This window comes from Cryptomeria japonica, chromosome 2 (assembly GCF_030272615.1).
Source record: "Cryptomeria japonica chromosome 2, Sugi_1.0, whole genome shotgun sequence".
In the NCBI taxonomy this organism is placed as follows: Eukaryota; Viridiplantae; Streptophyta; class Pinopsida; order Cupressales; family Cupressaceae; genus Cryptomeria; species Cryptomeria japonica.
Window position 1 is genome coordinate 431,119,655 of NC_081406.1, and position 20,407 is coordinate 431,140,061.

Sequence of the window (20,407 nt, forward strand, 5' to 3'; positions counted from 1 at the left end):
CGGGGGCCGAGCTGGACAAAACCCTTGGGCCGCATTTTTTTCGTCCAAGTGCTGGGCGGGGCTCCGAAGAGGGGTTTCTCATCCAGGGGCCAAGCTGGGCAACCCTTGGGCCGCATTTTTTTTGTCCAAGTGCTGGGCGGGGCTCCGAAGAGGGGTTTCCCATCCGGGGGCTGCATTTTTTTCGTCCAAGTGCTGGACGGGGCTCCGAAGAGGGGTTTCTCATCCGGGGGCCGAGCTGGGAAAAACCCTTGGGCCGCATTTTTTTGGTCCAAGTGTTGGGCGGGGCTTCGAAGAGGGGTTTCTCATCCAGGGGCCAAGCTGGGCAACCCTTGGGCCACATTTTTTTCGTCCAAGTGCTGGGCGGGGCTCCGAAGAGGGGTTTCTCATCCGGGGGCTGAGCTGGGCAAAACCCTTGGGCCGCATTTTTTTCGTCCAAGTGCTGGGCGGGGCTCCGAAGAGGGGTTTCTCATCCAGGGGCCAAGCTGGGCAACCCTTGGGCCGCATTTTTTTCGTCCAAGTGTTGGGCGGGGCTCCGAAGAGGGGTTTCCCGTCCGGGGGCCGCATTTTTTTCGTCCAAGTGCTGGACGGGGCTCCGAAGAGGGGTTTCTCATCTGGGGGCCGCATTTTTTTCGTCCAAGTGCTGGGCGGGGCTCCGAAGAGGGGTTTCTCATCCGGGGGCCGAGCTGGGCAAAACCCTTGGGCCGCATTTTTTTCGTCCAAGTGCTGGGCGGGGCTCCGAAGAGGGGTTTCTCATCCAGGGGCCAAGCTGGGCAACCCTTGGGCCGCATTTTTTTCATCCAAGTGCTGGGCGGGGCTCCAAAGAGGGGTTTCCCATTCGGGGGTCGCATTTTTTTCATCCAAGTGCTCGACGGGGCTCCGAAGAGGGGTTTCTCATCTGGGGGCCGCATTTTTTTCGTCCAAGTGCTGGGCGGGGCTCCGAAGAGGGGTTTCTCATCCGGGGGCCGAGCTGGGCAAAACCCTTGGGCCGCATTTTTTTTGTCCAAGTGTTGGGTGGGGCTTCGAAGAGGGGTTTCTCATCCAGGGGCCAAGCTGGGCAACCCTTGGGCCGCATTTTTTTCATCCAAGTGCTGGGAGGGGCTTCGAAGAGGGGTTTCTCATCCGAGGGCTGCATTTTTTTTGTCCAAGTGCCGGGCGGGGCACCGAAGAGGGGTTTCTCATCCAGGTGCCAAGCTCGGCAACCCATGTGCCGCATTTTTTTTGTCCAAGTGCTGGGCGGGGCTCCAAAGAGCGGAAGTGGATGTGGGGTTTCGGGCATTACCCTCGAGCCACCTTTCCGTCCGAGAGTTTAGTGAGGCTTTTTACCATTGCAGCTCCCCATGTCTGAAGTGGGGATTTCTGGGTAGGGGCTTCGAGTGCGCATTACATTTTTGCCCAATTGTCCAGTGGGGTTTCTGGTGCGCTCCAAAGTGGGGTTATTGGAGCGGCCCCTCTTTTTTTGTCCTAGCGTTTGGTCGGGTTTGTCGCATTGGGGCTTCCCAGGCCCAGTTGTTGGGTGCGCACCCACCCTGGCGTGCACGAAGTCAGAAGTTGGGTTAATTGCCCGGTTTGCCCCGGGTGCGCACCTTCGCTAGGGTGGGTCGCACAACTTGCCTGGGCTACGCACCAAGGCAGGCTCAAGATGGCACTCATGTTCCATTTTTTTCACTATCTTTCAAAACGGAAATTTTAAAATCTCATTTTTTTTTGCCTTTTCTGGAAATTAGTGAAGGCAGCGCATCAAAGGTGCGCAACACTGGTGCGAACCCAGGACCGCTCCGATGTGTGCTCCAAGGTGCGGCGTGCACGAAGTCGGAGCCCGGTTTGCCCCGGGTGCGCACCTCACGTGTACCTTCGCCGGGGTGGGCACCTTGGTGTGCAGACCTTGGCTGGGTTGCGCGCCCTGGTGGGCACCATGGTGCGCAGCAAGGAGCGCTCTGAAGTGTGCTCGAAGGTGCGGCGTGCACGAAGTCGGAGCCCGGTTTGCCCCGGGTGCGCACCTCCGGCAGGGTGGGCACCTTGGTGCGTAAACCTTGCCTGGGCTACGCACCAGGGCGGGCTCAAGATGGCACCCGCGTTCCATTTTTTTCACTATCTTTCAAAACGGAAATTTTAAAATCTCCTTTTTTTTTGCCTTTTCTGGAAATTAGTGAAGGCAGCGCATCAAAGGTGCGCACCTGGCTGCCCACCTTGGTGTGCTCACCAGGTGCCCACCATGGTGCGCACCCGGGAGCACTACGAAGTGTGCTCCAAGGTGCGACGTGCACGTTGTCGGAGCCCGGTTTGCCCCGGGTGCGCACCTCGCCTGCACCTTGGCCGGGGTGGGCACCTTGGTTGGGTTTGCCCCGGGTGCGCTCCGAAGCGGGGTTACTGGAGCGCCCCCTCTTTTTTTTGTCAGAGCGTTTGGTGGGGTTTCTCGCATTGGCTCTTCCCAGGCCCGGTTGTTGGGTGCGCTCCCACCCTGGCACGCGCGAAGTTGGAAGTTGGGTTAATTGCCCGGGCGCGCACCTTGGTGCACACACCTTGGCTGTGCTCCGAGGTGCCCACCACGGTGCGCAATGCTGGTGCGAACCCGGGAGCGCCCCGATGTGTGCTCCAAGGTGCGGCGTGCACGAAGTCGGAGCCCGGTTTGCCCCGGGTGCACACCTCACGTGCACCTTCGCCAGGGTGGGCACCTCGGCTGGGTTGCGCGCCCTGGTGGGCACCATGGTGCGCACCAAGGTGCGGCGTGCACGAAGTCGGAGCCCGGTTTCCCCCGGGTGCGCACCTCGTGTGCACCTTCGCCGCGGTGGGCACCATGGTGCGCACCATGGCGTGCACGAAGTCGGAGCCCGGTTTGCCCCGGGTGCCCACCTCGCGTGCACCTTCGCCGGGGTGGGCACCTCGGCTGGGTTGCGCACCCTGGTGGGCACCATGGTGCGCACCAAGGAGCGCTTCGAAGTGTGCTCCAAGGTGCGGCGTGCACGAAGTCGGAGCCCGGTTTGGCCCGGGTGCGCACCTCGCGTGCACCTTTGCTGCGGTGGGCACCATGGTGCGCACCATGGCGTGCACGAAGTCGGAGCCCGGTTTGCCCCGGGTGCGCACCTCGCGTGCACCTTCGCTGGGGTGGGCACCTCGGCTGGGTTGCGCGCCCTGGTGGGCACCATGGTGCGCACCAAGGAGCGCTCCGAAGTGTGCTCCAAGGTGCGGCGTGCACGAAGTCGGAGCCCGGTTTGCCCCGGGTGCACACCTCGCGTGCACCTTCGCCGCGGTGGGCACCATGGTGCGCACCATGGCGTGCACGAAGTCAGAGCCCGATTTACCCCGGGTGCGTACCTCACGTGCACCTTCGCCGGGGTGGGCACCTCGGCTGGGTTGCGCGCCCTGGTGGGCACCATGGTGCGCACCAAGGAGCGCTCCGAAGTGTGCTCTGAGGTGCGGCGTGCACGAAGTCGGAGCCCGGTTTGCCTCGGGTGCGCCCTGGTGGGCACCATGGTGTGCACCAAGGAGCGCTCCGAAGTGTGCTCCAAGGTGCGGCGTGGACGAAGTCGGAGCCCGGTTTGCCCCGGGTGCGCCCTGGTGGGCACCATGGTGCGCACCAAGGAGCGCTCCGAAGTGTGCTCCAAGGTGCGGCGTGCACGAAGTCGGAGCCCGGTTTGCCTCGGGTGCGCACCTCGCGTGCACCTTCGCCGCAGTGGGCACCATGGTGCACACCATGGCGTGCACGATGTCGGAGCCCTGTTTGCCCCGGGTGCGCACCTCGCGTGCACCTTTGCTGGGGTGGGCACCTCGGCTGGGTTGCGCGCCCTGGTGGGCACAATGGTGCGCACCAAGGAGCGCTCCGAAGTGTGCTCCAAGGTGCGGCGTGCACGAAGTCGGAGCCCGGTTTGCCCCAGGTGCGCCCTGGTGGGCACCATGGTGCGCACCAAGGAGCGCTCCGAAGTGTGCTCCAAGGTGCGGCGTGCACGAAGTCGGAGCCCGGTTTGCCCCGGGTGCGCACCTCAAGTGCACCTTCGCTGCGGTGGGCACCATGGTGCGCACCATGGCGTGCACGAAGTCGGAGCCCGGTTTGCCCCGGTGTGCACCTCGCGTGCACCTTCGCTGGGGTGGGCACCACGGCTGGGTTGCGCGCCCTGGTGGGCACCATGGTGCGCACCAAGGAGCGCTCCAAAGTGTGCTCCAAGGTGCGGCATGCACGAAGTCGGAGCCCAGTTTGCCCCGGGTGCGCAGCTCGCGTGCACCTTCGCCGCGGTGGGCACCTTGGCTGGGTTGGGCACCATTGAGCGCTCCGAAGTGTGCTCCAAGGTGCGCAGCATGGCGTGCACGAAGTCGGAGCCCGGTTTGCCCTGGGTGCGCACCTCGCGTGCACCTTCGCCAGGGTGGGCACCTTGGTGCGCACACCTTCTCATTGGTTTTTTGCCTTTTCTGGAAATTGGTGAAGGCAGCGCATCAAAGGTGCGCACCTCGGTGTGCTCCAAGGTGCACACGAAGTCGAAAGTCGGGTTAATTGCATTGTTTTCCCCGGGTGCGCTCCGAGGTGCGCAACATCGGTGCGGACCAAGGAGGGCTCCGAAGTGTGCTCCAAGGTGCGCACGATGGCGTGCACCTCTGGTGCGCACACCTTGGCTGGGCTGCGCACCTTGGTGGGCGCCATGGTGCGCACCTTTCATGCGCTCCAAGGTGCGCACGAAGTCGGAGCTCGGTTTGCCCCGGGTGCGCACCTTGGTGGGCGCCATGGTGCACTCCGAGGTGCCCAAGATTGGTGCGCACCAAGGAGCGCTCCGAAGTGCGCTCCAAGGTGCGCAGGTGTGCGCGAAGTCAAAAGTTGGGTTAATTGTCCGGTTTGCCACGGGTGCGCACCTTGCGTGCACCTTCGCCAGGGTGGGCGCCTTGGTGCGCACACCTTGGCTGGGCTGCGCACCCGGGCGCACACACCTTGGCACCCGCGTTTCCTTCATTTTAAATTTTTTTTTTTACAATCTCTCAAGTGGGAAATTCTATAATCTCAACTTTTTTTGCCTTTTCAGGAAACTTTTGAATGGAGCGCATCATTGGTGCGCTCCGAAGTGTGCTCCAAGGTGCGCACCTCTGGTGCGCTCCAAAGCTCTCTCCAGCTGCGTGCACCTGCCCCGGGCGCGCACCCGGCCCCGCCCAGCTTCGCTCACCTGTCTCGGGAGTCTGGTGCGGAACCTTAGAGTAAGAAACATCACCGTGCACCTTGGCCAACGTGCGCGACTCGACCGAGCGCGCACTGGCCGAGGTGCACACCGATTTCACCTGGGTGGGCGCGAAGCACCTCGGGGGCACCGAGGTGCGCGCACAACGCCCGGGTTGCAACGTGGCCTGTGTGCTCGGGGCGCCTCAGGTGCGCGCTCGGTGTCGCCCCCGAGCGTGCGGTAGTGCGGGCACCGCACCCCGGCCCGGCCCGGCCCCGACGAGAACGCAAACGGGCAAAAGGTTAATTCAAATAGCATTGCGACGCCCGGCGAAAAACTAAAAAAAGGGTGCAACACCGAGACTTCCCGGGAGGTCACCCATCCCAGTACTACTCCGACCCAAGCGCGCTTAACTGCGGAGTTCTGATGGGATCCGGTGCACTAACGCTGGTATGATCTCACCCGTTATGAGCTTGTCGCAGTGTGTACTTAGCAAACCGCGACCCACGTGCGAATCCACCCCGGCCACCCACCCCCGTCGAGGTGCACACCCTCCCTCGCCAAGTGCGCCCCGTTCGCCAAGTGTGAGCCCTGCCCGGGTGCGCGCACCTTGCTAGGGCGTCGGGTGTGCACTCGGGTCGACCTACGTGCGTGCACCTGGACGGGGTGTCGTGTGCGCACCCGACCCGCCCAAGTGCGTGCAGTGTCCCGTCTGCAACGCGGTGCCCACACACCACCTCGGGCGCAATGACCTATGCTCAAATGTGGGCCGAGTGCACCTTGGTGTATATTCGGGGCGCCTCGGGTGCACGCTTGATCTTGCCCCGGTGCACCAAGGCGCTCGATTTGCCCCGGGTGCGCACTTGGTGCAAGGTGGGCACCCAAAATAGGGATCAAGCACCAAAAACAAGTTTCGGGATGCAAAATGGGACCCAAGGGCCACAAATGCGTTCCAAGACCCATGATGGGTCCACGAGAACAAAAATGTGCTCCGAGACTTAATAAACAAATATTGGGTTTTAGGAGAAGAAACATGCTCTGATGCCCAAAATGAGAATCGACCTTGAAAAGGCCACAGGCCAAAAGTGGGATGCGAGACCAAAAAAAATGGGACCCGAGGACCAAAATTGGGTTCCCAGGTCGAAGACAGGGCAACCGGACAAGAAACGACCTCTAAGGCTCGAAATGAGTCCCGATGACTAAAACTTGACAAGAAGCACCCATCAGGCACCCAACTCGACACCCATGGGATGCCGACCCACCCGGGCTTCCACCTAGCACACCTTGGCACCCACCCACCCTGGCACGCAACCTCGCACCCAACTTAGCACCTTTGAACCCACATTGGCACTCACCCTGACCCTGGCACCTTGGAACCCACATTGGCACTCACCTTGACCCTGGCACCCACCTTGGTTCCTTGGCACCCACCTTGGCACGCAACTTGGCTACTTGCCACCCACCTTGGCTCCTTGACGCCCACCCCGACAACCACCCCGTGACCTACCCTGGCTAGGGTTGGTGCACACCCACCCTGGTGCCCACCTTGGCACCCACCCCATGACCCACCTTGGCACGCACCTTAGTACCCACCCCGTTACCCACCCTAGGACCCACCCCGTGACCCACCTTGGCCAGGGTGGGCACCTTGGTGCGCACAACTTGCCTGGGCTGCGCACCAGGGCGGGCTCAAGATGGCACCGGCGTTCCGTTTTTTTCACTATCTTTCAAAACGGAAATTTTAAAATCTCATTTTTTTTTTTTTGCCTTTTCTGGAAATTAGTGAAGGCAGCGCATCAAAGGTGCGCAATGCTGGTGCGAACCCGGGAGCGCTCCGATGTGTGCTCCAAGGTGCGGCGTGCACGAAGTCCGAGCCCGGTTTGCCCCGGGTGCGCACCTCGCGTGCACCTTTGCCGGGGTGGGCACCTTGGTGTGCAGACCTTGGCTGGGTTGCGCGCCCTGGTGGGCACCATGGTGCACACCAAGGAGTGCTCTGAAGTGTGCTCCAAGGTGCGGCGTGCACGAAGTCGGAGCCCGGTTTGCCCCGGGTGTGCACCTTCGCTGCGGTGGGCACCTTGGCTGGGTTGCGCGCCTTGGTGCGCACCATGTAGTGCACGAAGTCGGAGCCCGGTTTGCCCCGGGCGCGCACCTCCGCCAGGGTGGGCACCTTTGTGCGCACAACTTGCCTGGGCTGTGCACCAGGAAGGGCTCAAGATGGCACCCGCGTTCCGTTTTTTTCACTATCTTTCAAAACAGAAATTTTAAACTCTCATTTTTTTTTGCCTTTTCTGGAAATTAGTGAAGGCAGCGCATCAAAGGTGCGCAACGCTGGTGCGAACGTGGGAGCGCTCCGATGTGTGCTCCAAGGTGCGGCGTGCACGAAGTCGGAGCTCCGTTTGCCCCGGGTGCGCACCTTGCGTGCACCTTGGTGTGCAGACCTTGGCTGGGTTGCGCGCCCTGGTGGGCACCATGGTGCGCACCAAGGAGCGCTATGAAGTGTGCTCCAAGGTACGGCCTGCACGAAGTCGGAGCCCGGTTTGCCCCGGGTGTGCACCTCGGGTGCGCACCTCGTGTGCACCTTCGCCGCGGTGGGCACCTTGGCTGGGTTGCACGCCTTGGTGGGCACCATGCCATGCACGGAGTCGGAGCCCGGTTTGCCCCGGGTGCGCACCTCCGCCAGGGTGGGCACCTTGGTGCGTACACCTTGCCTGGGCTGCGCACCAGGGCGGGCTCAAGATGGCACCCGCGTTCCGTTTTTTTCACTATCTTTCAAAATGGAAATTTTAAAATCTAGTTTTTTTTGCCTTTTCTGGAAATTAGTGAAGGCAGTGCATCAAAGGTGCGCACCTCGCTGCCCACCTTGGTGTGCTCCGAGGTGCCCACCACGGTGCGCAATGCTGGTGCGAACCCGGGAGCGCCCCGATCTGTGCTCCAAGGTGTGGCGTGCACGAAGTCGGAGCCCGGTTTGCCCCGGGTGCGCACCTTGCTGTGCACACCTTGGCTGGGTTGCGCGCCCTGGTGGGCACCATGGTGCGCACCAAGGAGCACTTTGAAGTGTGCTCCAAGGTGCAGCGTGCACGAAGTCGGAGCCCGGTTTGCCCCGGGTGCGCTCCGAAGTGGGGTTATTGGAGCGCCCCCTCTTTTTTTTTCGGAGCATTTGGTGGGGTTTCTCGCATTGGCTCTTCCCAGGCCCGGTTGTTGGGTGCGCACCCACCCTGACGCGCACGAAGTCGGAAGTAGGGTTAATTGCCCAGGGGCGCACCTTCACCAGGGTGGGCACCTTGGTGCGCACGCCTTGGCTGGGCTGCGCACCAGGGCGGGCTCAAGATGGCACCCGCGTTCTGTTTTTTTCACTATCTTTCAAAACGAAAATTTTAAAATCTCATTTTTTTTTGCTTTTTATGGAAATTAGTGAAGGCATCGCATCAAAGGTGCGCACCTCGCTGCCCACCTTGGTGTGCTCCGAGGTGCCCACCACGGTGCGCAATGCTGGTGCGAACCCGGGAGCACCCCGATGTGTGCTCCAAGGTGCGGCGTGCACGAAGTCGGAGCCCGGTTTGCCCCGGGTGCGCACCTCGCGTGCACCTTCGTCGGGGTGGGCACCTCGGCTGGGTTGCGCGCCCTGGTGGGCACGATGGTGCGCACCAAGGAGCGCTCCGACGTGTGCTCCAAGGTGCGGTGTGCACGAAGTCGGAGCCTGGTTTGCCCCAGGTGCGCCCTGGTGGGCACCATGGTGCGCACCAAGGAGCGCTCCGAAGTGTGCTCCAAGGTGCGGCGTGCACGAAGTTGGAGCCCGGTTTGCCCCGGGTGCGCACCTCGCGTGCACCTTTGCCGCAGTGGGCACCATGGGGTGGACGAAGTTGGAGCCCGGTTTGCCCCGGGTGCGCACCTCGTGTGCACCTTCGCCGAGGTGGGCACCTCGGCTGGGTTGCGCGCCCTGGTGGGCACCATGGTGCGCACCAAGGAGCGCTCCGAAGTGTGCTCCAAGGTGCGGCGTGCACGAAGTTGATGCCCGGTTTTCCCCGGGTGCGCCCTGGTGGGCACCATGGTGCGCACCAAGGAGCGCTCCGAAGTGTGCTCCAAGGTGCGGCGTGCACGAAGTCGGAGCCCGGTTTGCCCCGGGTGCGCACCTCGCGTGCACCTTCGCCGTGGTGGGCACCATGGCGTGCATGAAGTTGGAGCCCGGTTTGCCCCGGGTGCGCACCTCGCATGCACCTTCACCGGGGTGGGCACCTCGGCTGGGTTGCGTGCCCTGGTGGGCACCATGGTGCGCACCAAGGAGCGCTCCGAAGTGTGCTCCAAGTTGCGGCGTGCACGAAGTCGGAGCCCGGTTTGCCCTGGGTGCGCACCTCGCGTGCACCTTCACCGCGGTGGGCACCATGGTGCGCACCATGGCGTGCACGAAGTCGGAGCCCGGTTTGCCCCGGGTGCGCACCTCGCGTGCACCTTCGCCGGGGTGGGCACCTCGGCTGGGTTGCGCGCCCTGGTGGGCACCATGGTGCGCACCAAGGAGCGCTCCGAAGTGTGCTCCAAGGTGCGGCGTGCACGAAGTCGGAGCCCGGTTTGCCCCGGGTGCGCACCTCGCGTGCACCTTCGCCGCGGTGGGCACCATGGTGCGCACCATGGCGTGCACGAAGTCAGAGCCCGGTTTGCCCCAGGTGCGCACCTCGTGTGCACCTTCGTCGGGGTGGGCACCTCAGCTGGGTTGCGCGCCCTGGTGGGCACCATGGTGCGCACCAAGGAGCGCTCCGAAGTGTGCTCCAAGGTGCGGCGTGCACGAAGTCGGAGCCCGGTTTGCCCCGGGTCCGCAGCTCGCGTGCACCTTCGCCGCGGTGGGCACCTTGGCTGGGTTGGGCACCATTGAGCGCTTTGAAGTGTGCTCCAAGGTGCGTAGCATGGCGTGCACGAAGTCGGAGGCCGGTTTGCCTCGGGTATGCACCTCGCGTGCACCTTCGCCAGGGTGGGCACCTCGGTGCGCACACCTTCTCAATGCTTTTTTGCCTTTTCTGGAAATTTGTGAAGGCAGCGCATCAAAGGTGCGCACCTCGGTGTGCTCCGAGGTGCGCACGAAGTCGAAAGTCGGGTTAATTGCATTGTTTTCCCTGGGTGCGCTCCGAGGTGCACAACATCGGTGTGCACCAAGGAGGGCTCCGAAGTGTGCTCCAAGGTGCGCACGATGGCGTGCATCTCTGGTGCGCACGATTTGGAGCTCGGTTTGCCCGGGGTGCGCACACCTTGGCTGGGTTGCGCACCTTTTGTGCGCTCTGAGGTGTGCACGAAGTCGGAGCTCGGTTTGCCCCGGGTGCGCACCTTCGCCAGGGTGCGCACACCTTGGCTGGGCTGCGCACCTTGGTGGGCGCCATGGTGCGCACCTTTCGTGCGCTCCAAGGTGCGCACGAAGTCGGAGCTCGGTTTGCCCCGGGTGCGCACCTTGGTGGGCGCCATGGTGCACTCCGAGGTGCCCAAGATTGGTGCGCACCAAGGAGCGCTCCGAAGTGCGCTCCAAGGTGCGCAGGTGCGCGCGAAGTCGAAAGTTGGGTTAATTGTCCGGTTTGCCTCAGGTGCGCACCTTGCGTGCACCTTCGCCAGGGTGGGCGCCTTGGTGCGCACACCTTGGCTGGGCTGCGCACCCGGGCGCGCACACCTTGGCACCCGCGTTTCCTTCATTTTAAAATTTTTTTTTTACAATCTCTCAAGTGGGAAATTCTATAATCTCAACTTTTTTTGCCTTTTCGGGAAACTTTTGAATGGAGTGCATCATTGGTGCGCTCTGAAGTGTGCTCCAAGGTGCGCACCTCTGGTGCTCTCCAAAGCTCTCTCCAGCTACGTGCACCCGCCCCGGGCGCGCACCCGACCCCGCCCAGCTTCGCTCACCTGTCCCGGGCGTCTGGTGCGGAACCTTAGAGTAAGAAACATCACCGTGCACCTTGGCCAACATGCGCTACTCGACCGAGCGCGCATTGGCCGAGGTGCACATTGATTTCACCTGGGTGCGCGCGCAGCACCTCGGGCGCACCGGGGTGTGCGCACAACGCCCGGGTTGCACCGTGGCCTATGTGCTCAAGGTGCCTCGGGTGCGCGCTCGGTGTCGCCCTTGCGCATGCGGTAGTGCGGCCATCGCACCCCGGCCCGGCCCGGCCCCGACGAGAACGCAAACGGGCAAAAGGTTAATTGAAATAGCATTGCGACGCCCGGCAAAAAACTAAAAAAAGGGTGCAACACCGGGACTTCTCGGGAGGTCACCCATCCCAGTACTACTCCGGCCCAAGCGCGCTTAACTGCGGAGTTCTGATGGGATCCGGTGCACTAACGTTGGTATGATCGCACCCGTTATGAGCTTGTCCCAGTGTGTACTTAGCAAACCGTGACCCACGTGCGAATCCACCCCGGCCCGGGTGCGCGCACCTTGCTAGGGCGTCGGGTGTGCACCCGGGTCGGCCTACGTGCGTGCACCTGGACGGGGCGTCGTGTGCGCACCCGACCCGCCCAAGTGCGTGCAGTGTCCCGTCTGCAACGCGGTGCCCACACACCACCTCGGGCGCAACGACCTGCGCTCACATGTGGGCTGAGTGCACCTTGGTGCATGTTTGGGGCGCCTCGGGTGCACGCTCGATCTTGCCCCGGTGTACCAAGGCGCTCAGTTTGCCCCGGGTGCGCACTTGGTGCAAGGTGGGCACCCAAAATAGGGATCAAGCACCAAAAACAAGTTTCGGGATGCAAAATGGGACCCAAGGACCACAAATGCGTTCCAAGACCCATGATGGGTCCACGAGAACAAAAATGTGTTCCGAGACTTAATAAACAAATATTGGGTTTTAGGAGAAGAAACATGCTCTGATGCCCAAAATGAGAATCGACCCCGAAAAGGCCACAGGCCAAAAGTGGGATGCGAGACCAAAAAAAATGGGACCCGAGGACCAAAATTGGGTTCCCAGGTCGAAGACAGGGCAACCGGACAAGAAACGACCTCTAAGGCTCGAATTGAGTCCCGACGACTAAAACTTGACAAGAAGCACCCATCAGGCACCCAACTCGACACCCATGGGATGCCGACCCACCCGGGCTTCCACCTAGCACACCTTGGCACCCACCCACCCTGGCACCCAACCTCGCACCCAACTTAGCACCTTTGAACCCACATTGGCACTCACCCTAACCCTGGCACCTTGGAACCCACATTGGCACTCACCTTGACCCTGGCACCCACCTTTGCACTCACCTTGGGACCCACCCTGGCTCCCACCTCGGCACCCACCCAGACACCCACCTTGGTTCCTTCGCACCCACCTTGGATCCTTGGCACCCACCCCGACACCCACCTTGGCACGCAACTTGGCTACTTGCCACCCACCCCGTGACCCACCTATGCCAGGGTGGGTGCACACCCCCCCTGGTGCCCACCTTGGCACCCAGCCTGTGACCGGCCTTGGAACCCAACCTCGCACCCGTCTTGGCCAGTGTGGGTGCGCACCCATCCTGGCACCCACGTTGTGACACACCCTGTGACCCACGCACCCTAGCACCCACGTTGGCACCCACCTTGGAACCTAACCTAGCAACTTGGCACCCACCCTGTGACGCACCTTGGCATCCACCATAGCAGTCGCCCACTTGGCACCCACCTTGGAACCCAACTTGGCACCCACCTCGGCACCCACCTTACCACTCACCCTAGCATCGACCCATCCTAGCACCCACCCTGGCACCTTTGCACCCTAGCACTCACCCATCGTAGCACCTAACCTATGACCCACCTCGACACTCACCCTCGCACCCACCTTGGAACCCAACCTAGCACCCACCCACCCTGACACCCACCCTAGCACCTACCCACCCTTGCACCCACCCTATGACCCATCTTGGCACCCAGCCATCCTACCACTCAACCTATCACCCACCTTCTCACCCACCTTGGCATCCACCTTAGCACCCACCCACACTGGCACCTTGGCACCCACCTCGGGCAAGGTGGGTGCACACCCACCCTGGCACCCAATTTAGAACCCACCGAGCATGTTACCCACCTTGGCACCCACATTGCAGCCCACCCTAGTACCCACCCTATGACCCACATTGGCATCCACACCCTAGCACCCAGGCACCTCGACACCCGCCTTGACACCCACCCTAGCACTGAACCTGTGACCCACCTTGGAACTCACCCTAGAACCCACCCACCCTGTGAACCACTTTGGCATCCACCTTAGCACCCACCCACCTTGGCACCCACTCTAGCACTCACCCATCCTAACACCCAACTTGTTACCCACCTTGGCACCCGCCCTCGCGTCCACCTTGAAACCCACCCTAGCACCCACCCTAGCACCCACCCACGCAGGAGCCCACCTTGGCACCCAACCCAACACCCACGCATCCTGGCACCCAACTTGTGACCCACCTTGGAACCCACCCTTTTACCCACCTTTGAACCCACTATATCACCAACCCACCTTGGCACCCACCCTATGACCCTCTTTGGAATCCACCCTAGCACGCACCCACCTTGGCACCCACCATGGAGCGCACCCTAGCACCCACCCACCTTGACACGCACCTCAACACCCACGTTGGTGTGCGCACTGCGCCAACCTCTCAAAGGCCCTATGTGGTGCGCTCCAAAGTGTACACCTTTGGTGCGCTCCAAGGTGCGCACCTTTGGTGCACACCGAGGTGCACACCAAAGTGTGCACCGAGGTGAGCACCAAAGTGCACTCCAGGGTGCACACCAAGGCGCGCACCTTTGGTGCGGTCAATGCAAACGAATTCGGAAGTTGGGGTCGATGTCCTAATCGCTGCTGCAGACTACACGTATGAGAATCGGACAAATAGCTTTATATAGGGGAGGTGTTGCGTTTGATGGGTCGACTCCCCTGGTTGTGTGCACTGCACCAACTTCAAAGACCCTGTCTTGTTTAAGAAGTCGAAAGTTGGGGTGGATGTCCTAATCATTGCTGCAGACTACGCATGTATGAGAATCAGACAAATAGCTTATATAGGGGAGGTGTTGCGTTCGGTGGGTTGACTCCCCTGGTTGTGCGCACTGCGCCAACCTCAAAGACCCCGCATTGCAAAAGAAGTCGGAAGTCAGATTTTCGTGAGCACCAAGGCGTGCACCTTTGGTGCGGTCAACGCAGACAAATTCAGAAGTTGGGGTCGATGTCCTAATCGTTGTTGCAGGCTACACATGTATGAGAATCAGACAAATAGCTTATGTAAGGGGCTGCTGTCTCGGGGAGACCAGTATGCTTCTGGGGTTATAAGTTCCTTGTTATTCTCAGCAGGTGGAAGTTGTGGTGACGGACATATGTTTATTGCCAAGCTTCAGATGTGTGAGAACTAGACGAAAAACTTATATAGGGGGAAGCAGAGCACCCCGACCATTCACGAGAGAACGTATCTACATTGTGCTTTACTTTCCACAGGCGAAGGTTCATGGTGGAGAAATCCAAGGAGGACCAAAACAGCATTCCAGCGAGCAAAGGTGTTTAGAGCGATTGCAGAGCAGAGGTGAAGTAGGAGCAGCAGCAGAGTAGCAGAGTGACTTGTAGTCCCCATTTAGGGAGGGGGCCTGGGTCTTGTACTGGGTAAGCCGTCGCGGGCTCACGAGAGAGTCAATGGTGCGCCAGGTTGAGTTCCAAAGGAGACAGGGTCTTTGTGGATCAGGAGTCTACGTGAGAAGCTACAGCCAGGGGTGAGGTGCAGTGGTGTTTGTACCGGTGTTTCAAGAGTGGACATTGATCCAGGGGGCGGGAACTTGTAATCGAGTGCTGAGGGAGTACTCGGGGTAGTGACCAACGATATAGTTGGAATTGTTTGTAGACCGGGCCAGGGGCCATTCTTCAGATCAATAAAGCTATCTTATTGCCCCAACATTGTGTTATTGTGTAAAGATTCCACTGTGCAAGTTTGTACGTGTTGTGAAAGTGTGTGTGTGCAGGTTCTGGAGCTTGGGAGTGCTTACAGGTGTAGTCCGAGTTCTTGGAAGTGTTTGGATCTCACAGACAAGTACCAAAAAGATCGTCGGTGCCGCACGGGAAAACCTAGCCCCGTGACAGTTGGTATCAGAGCACAAGGTTTTGATACCCTAAGCTAGCACACTAAAAGGGAGTTCAGTTTACAGCAGTCATGCCAAAGTCAAGAGCGGGGGATTCTGACAGGGAGTCAGAGGGGGAGCCGGGCTCACCCCCTATTCATGTCACTGAGAGGTCCAAGACAAAGGAGCGACTTCTTGAAGTGAGAAACCGTTTGGAGGCTTTGGAAGAGATGGAGCTGCCGGCGCGCGCGGAGACCGCCGAGGTAAGACTGGACGTTGCTGAAGGTGAGATCAAGGATCTCCAGGTCCTGTATGGACATGAACAGCAAGAACGAGTTAGACTCGAAGACGAGTTGAAGAAGGCTCTTCGGGAGATCGAGTTTGTCAAGAGTTGTGTTTCTCAAGCAGGGATTACCAAGGGTGCAAGAGTGACACCACCTGAAAAGTATGAGGGTGATCGAGACGACAAGATCATGGAGAATTTCTTCTTTGACATGGGTCGGTACCTGAAATCCATGAGGGGATTGACGGACGAAGAAAAGGTGGAGACGGCCACAGGATTCCTCACTGGAGCAGCAAAGCTTTGGTGGAGGACCAGACTTCAGGATATGGAGGCTGGTAGGTCGGTAGTCAAGGTAGACACATGGGATGAGTTGCGGGACGCACTCAAGGAACAGTTCAAGCCAGAGAATGCAGGTTGGACCTCCTTCAAACAGCTTTCAGACCTGAAGCAAACAGGGAAGATCCGAGATTATATCAAAGCTTTCCAGGTCCTTATGTTGGAATTTCCAAATATGGATCAAGATTTCAAGTTGTACCACTTCTTGAAGGGTCTGGCACCATGGGCTCAAAACGAGCTACAGAAGCTGAAGGTTCCAAATGTCGAGGAGGCCATTTCAGTCGCAGATCGACTGGTTGACTACAAGGATTTGCCGAAGGCACCGGGTGCATCGGGTGGATCCTATCCGCCGAAGAAAGACAAGAAGCAGTTCCAACCTAAGGACGATGGAAAGTCTAAGGGAAAGGGGGACTCTTCTAGTAGCAAACAGAGCGGGACAGGGAAGTCCTCATCTGGTAAAGGTTCCAACAAAGGTTCGAGAGACGCCGAGTCAAAGGCTGACAAGAGAGGGCGTGGGTGCTTCATCTGTGGAGGCTCAGATCATTGGGCAAGAGAATGTCCGCAGCGACAGAGGTTGAACTCTACACAGGTGACAGCAGAACAGGATGGTTAGATTGCAGCGATGGGTGTGATCCAGCGTTTGGGTGCAGTCAATGGCATCGAGCAGCCTAGGGCAATGGCTGCCGAACCTAAGAACCGTAATAAGTTGTGTTACGTGGAGGCCCAGTTGAGTGGGAAGTACACAGTGGCTATGGTGGATACAGGAGCTACTCACAACTTTATCTCAACTGGGAGAGCTAGAGATCTGGGGTTGAAGGTGCAAGCAGATGCATGCTCTTTCAAGGCGGTGAATTCCCCGTTCAAAAAGATACATGGCATTGTCTGGGACATACCACTGAAAGTCAGTTCGTGGCAGGGTCGCATGGATCTAACAGTGATCGAAATGGATGATTTCGAGTTGATTTTGGGTCAAGAGTTTTTGAAGATCGGCAAGGTTGCGGTGATACCTCACCTAGATTCGTTGGTGTTTTTGGATCCGAAGCAGATGGGCTTGGTGAAGATGATAGAGAGGCGACAGTCTGGGAAGGCTCCGATGATTTCAGCATTGGGAATGAAAAAGGCGGCCAAGAAGCATGGTAAGGAACCGATGTTTTTGGCAGCGCTACTTGGAGGTTGGGATGAACTTGAAGATGTGCAAGAGACACCCATTCCACCTGAAGTAGAGGAAGTCATTCTGGAGTTTGAGGACACTATGCCAGTCAAGCTACCCGCTCAACTCCCAGAGAGGAGAATTGTAGATCATAAGATTGAATTGGTACCAGGGGCGAAGCCACCAGCACAGGCTCCGTACAGGTTATCTGGTCCCAAGATGGTAGAACTGAAGAGGCAGTTGGAGGAGCTGCTTGAGGCGGGTTACATTAGGCCATCCCGTTCTCCGTATGGGGCGCCCGTGTTGTTCCAAAAGAAGAAAGATGGAACATTGAGGTTATGTATCGACTTCAGGGCCCTGAACAAGTTGACCATCAAAAATAAGTATCCCCTTCCTCTTATTGCTGATTGTTTTGACCGATTGTCTGGGGCAAAGGTCTTCAGCAAGCTTGATCTTAAGCAGGGCTACTATCAAGTGAGGATTGCAGTGGGAGATGAGGAGAAGGTTGTGTGTGTGACCAGGTATGGGTCATACGAGTTCATGGTGATGCCGTTTGGGCTATGCAATGCACCTGCGACATTTTGTACACTCATGAACGATGTGTTCCGACCTCTGTTGGATAAGTCTATGGTGGTGTATCTGGACGATATACTAGTCTACAGTAAGAACATGGAGGAGCACAAGCAACACTTGGCAGAAGTATTTCAGTTGCTCCGGGAGAACAAGCTTTTTGTCAAGAAGGAGAAATGTGCGTTTGCTCAGGAAGAGGTGCACTTCTTGGGGCATATCATTGGAAAAGGTTTCATTCATCCAGATCCAGAGAAACTAAGAGCAATCTGGGATGGGGAACCCTTGCAGAATATTCATGAAGTGAGGTCATTTCTTGGTTTGGCGAATTACTATAGGAGGTTTGTTGAAGGGTTTTCTAGATGTGCAGCGCCCTTAACAGAACTTCTAAAGAAGGACCGAAAGTGGAAGTGGTCAGACAAGTGTCAGACAGCCTTTGAGACACTCAAGGAGAGACTCACGTCGGCGCCAGTGTTGGCATTGCCTGATTTCACGAGGCCATTCGAGGTTCAAAGCGATGCTTCAGACTTTGCAGTCGGAGGGGTGTTGATGCAGGATGGACATCTAGTGGCTTATGAGTCAAGAAAGTTGCAGGATAGGGAGAGGAATTACCCTGCCCATGAGAAGGAGATGACCGGGATCATTCATTGTCTTTGGACTTGGAGGCACTATCTCTTGGGAACGCGGTTTGTGGCGAAGACAGACAATGTTTCCTCAACGTATTTTAAGACTCAGGCGAAGCTCACTCCAAAGCAAGCCAGGTGGCAAGAGTTCTTAGCAGATTTTGATTTTGAGATTCTCTACAACCCAGGAAAGAAGAATGTTGTAGCGGATGCTCTAAGCAAGAAGGGACAGTTAGCTGCTATTGAAGGGGACCAGGAGGCATAGCCCGGGGCTAGCCGAGTGGAACTATCTAGCGAGGTGTTGGAGTCTATCAAGGAGGGGTACCTGATGGATCTTCAGGCGGCAGAGCTGTATAAACAGGCTAAGGAGGGTAGGACTCGGAAGTTCAGCATCAAGGATGGGTTGCTGTTGTTCACACAGGATTGAGTTTACCTTCCGAAGTGGAAGAATGTGAGGAGGGAAGTTCTCAACGAATGTCATGATAGTCTGTGGGCAGGCCATCCAGGACAGAAGAGAACCCTTGCATTGGTTGAGAGAGGCTTCTACTGGCAGAACATGAGGAAAGATGTGGATGAGTATGTCAGGAGCTGTCTCATATGTCAACAGGATAAGGCGGTAACTAAATCTCTGGGAGGTTTGTTGCAGCCCTTACCCGTGCCAGTAAGACCATGGGCAAGCGTGAGTATGGATTTCATCACAGGGTTGCCAGAAGTGGACGGGTATAGTAGTATCATGGTCGTGGTTGACAGGTTCTCGAAGTATGCTGTTTTTGTACCGTGCAAGGCACCGTGCAGAGCCGAGGACGTTGCCGACTACTTTTTCAGGAATGTTGTGAAGTATTGGGGTGTTCCGTTGAGTATCATTAGTGATAGGGATGCCCGCTTTACCAGCAATTTCTGGAAGGAGATGTTCAAGCTAATAGGGACAAAGTTGCTCATGTCGACGAGTCATCACCCAGAGACAGATGGACAGACCGAAAGGATTAATGGGGTCCTGGAGGACTATCTGAGGCACTTTGTTTGGTCAGACCAATCCAACTGGCCAAAGTTGTTGGACCCAGCGCAGTTTAGCTACAACATGCAGAAGAGTGCATCGAGTCAGTATTCACCTTTTGAATTGGCTACAGGTCAGCAGCCACTGACTCCTCATACTGTTTTGAGTGGATATGTCGGGGACTGTACGGATGCAAAAGATAGGTTGAAGGAGTGGCAAGATTGAGTGGATCATGCGAGGCATAACTTGGTCAAGGCCGCGGAAAGAATGAAGCATTATGCAGACTCAGGGAGGAGCAATGTGGAGTTCAATGTTGGTGACAAGGTCTTTCTCAGGATGGACCCAGTTCAGTTTAAGACACCCAAGGGGTTGAGTGCATCACTTGGTCGTAGGTTTGACGGACAATTCACAATCACAGGGCGGATTGGGAAAGTTGCATACAAGCTGAAGTTACCGACGCATCTTAGAGTCCACAATGTTTTCCATGTCAGCCAACTCCATCCGTATCATCAGGATAAAGAGGACAACAGCAGGAACATACCAACCCGAGGACCAGCATTTGTCAAGGACAGGCCGGGACTAGATGTGGAGGATGTGATCGCTGTAAAGGAGAGAGGATTTGGAAACAGGAAGTGGAAGGAGTTCTTAGTTCATTGGCAGGGCCAGTCCCGAGAGGAGGCGACTTGGGAGAAGGCTGAGAACCTCTAGAAATATGAAGCCAAGGTTTTGGAGTTCTTGGAGAGGAACTCCAGCCTCCCCTTCTAAGTGTAAACAAATTTGGGGGCCTCTGCAGCATAAGTCTAGGACTGTGTTGCCGGCGTCGAGGACGTTGCCTATTTTAAGTGGGGGAGGATGTAAGGGGCTGCTGTCTCGGGGAGACCAGTATGCTTCTGGGGTTATAAGTCCCTTGTTATTCTCAGCAGGTGGAAGTTGTGGTGACGGACATATGTTTATTGCCAAGCTTCAGATGTGTGAGAACTGGACGAAAAACTTATATAGGGGGAAGCAAAGTACCCCGACCGTTCACGAGAGAACGTATCTACATTGTGCTTTACTTTCCACAGGCGAAGGTTCATGGTGGAGAAATCCAAGGAGGACCAAAACAGCATTCCAGTGAGCAAAGGTGTTCAGAGCGATTGCAGAGCAGAGGTGAAGTAGGAGCAGCAGCAGAGTAGCAGAGTGACTTGGAGTCCCCGTTTAGGGAGGGGGCCTGGGTCTTGTACTGGGTAAGCCGTCGCGGGCTCATGAGAGAGTCAGTGGTGCGCCAGGTTGAGTTCCAAAGGAGACAG

General features: G+C 58.1%; 2 non-coding genes across 2 annotated transcripts; both read right to left on the bottom strand.

The window, feature by feature from the left end:
• Nucleotides 1-5,477: 5,477 nt before the first annotated feature.
• LOC131873764 (5S ribosomal RNA) lies at nt 5,478-5,596 on the bottom strand. The gene has a single exon (XR_009371663.1). It is a non-coding gene; the product is annotated as a 5S ribosomal RNA (ribosomal RNA).
• A 5,746-nt stretch (nt 5,597-11,342) lies between these two features.
• Nucleotides 11,343-11,461, bottom strand: LOC131873839 (5S ribosomal RNA). Its single transcript, XR_009371729.1, has one exon. It is a non-coding gene; the product is annotated as a 5S ribosomal RNA (ribosomal RNA).
• Nucleotides 11,462-20,407: the final 8,946 nt, after the last annotated feature.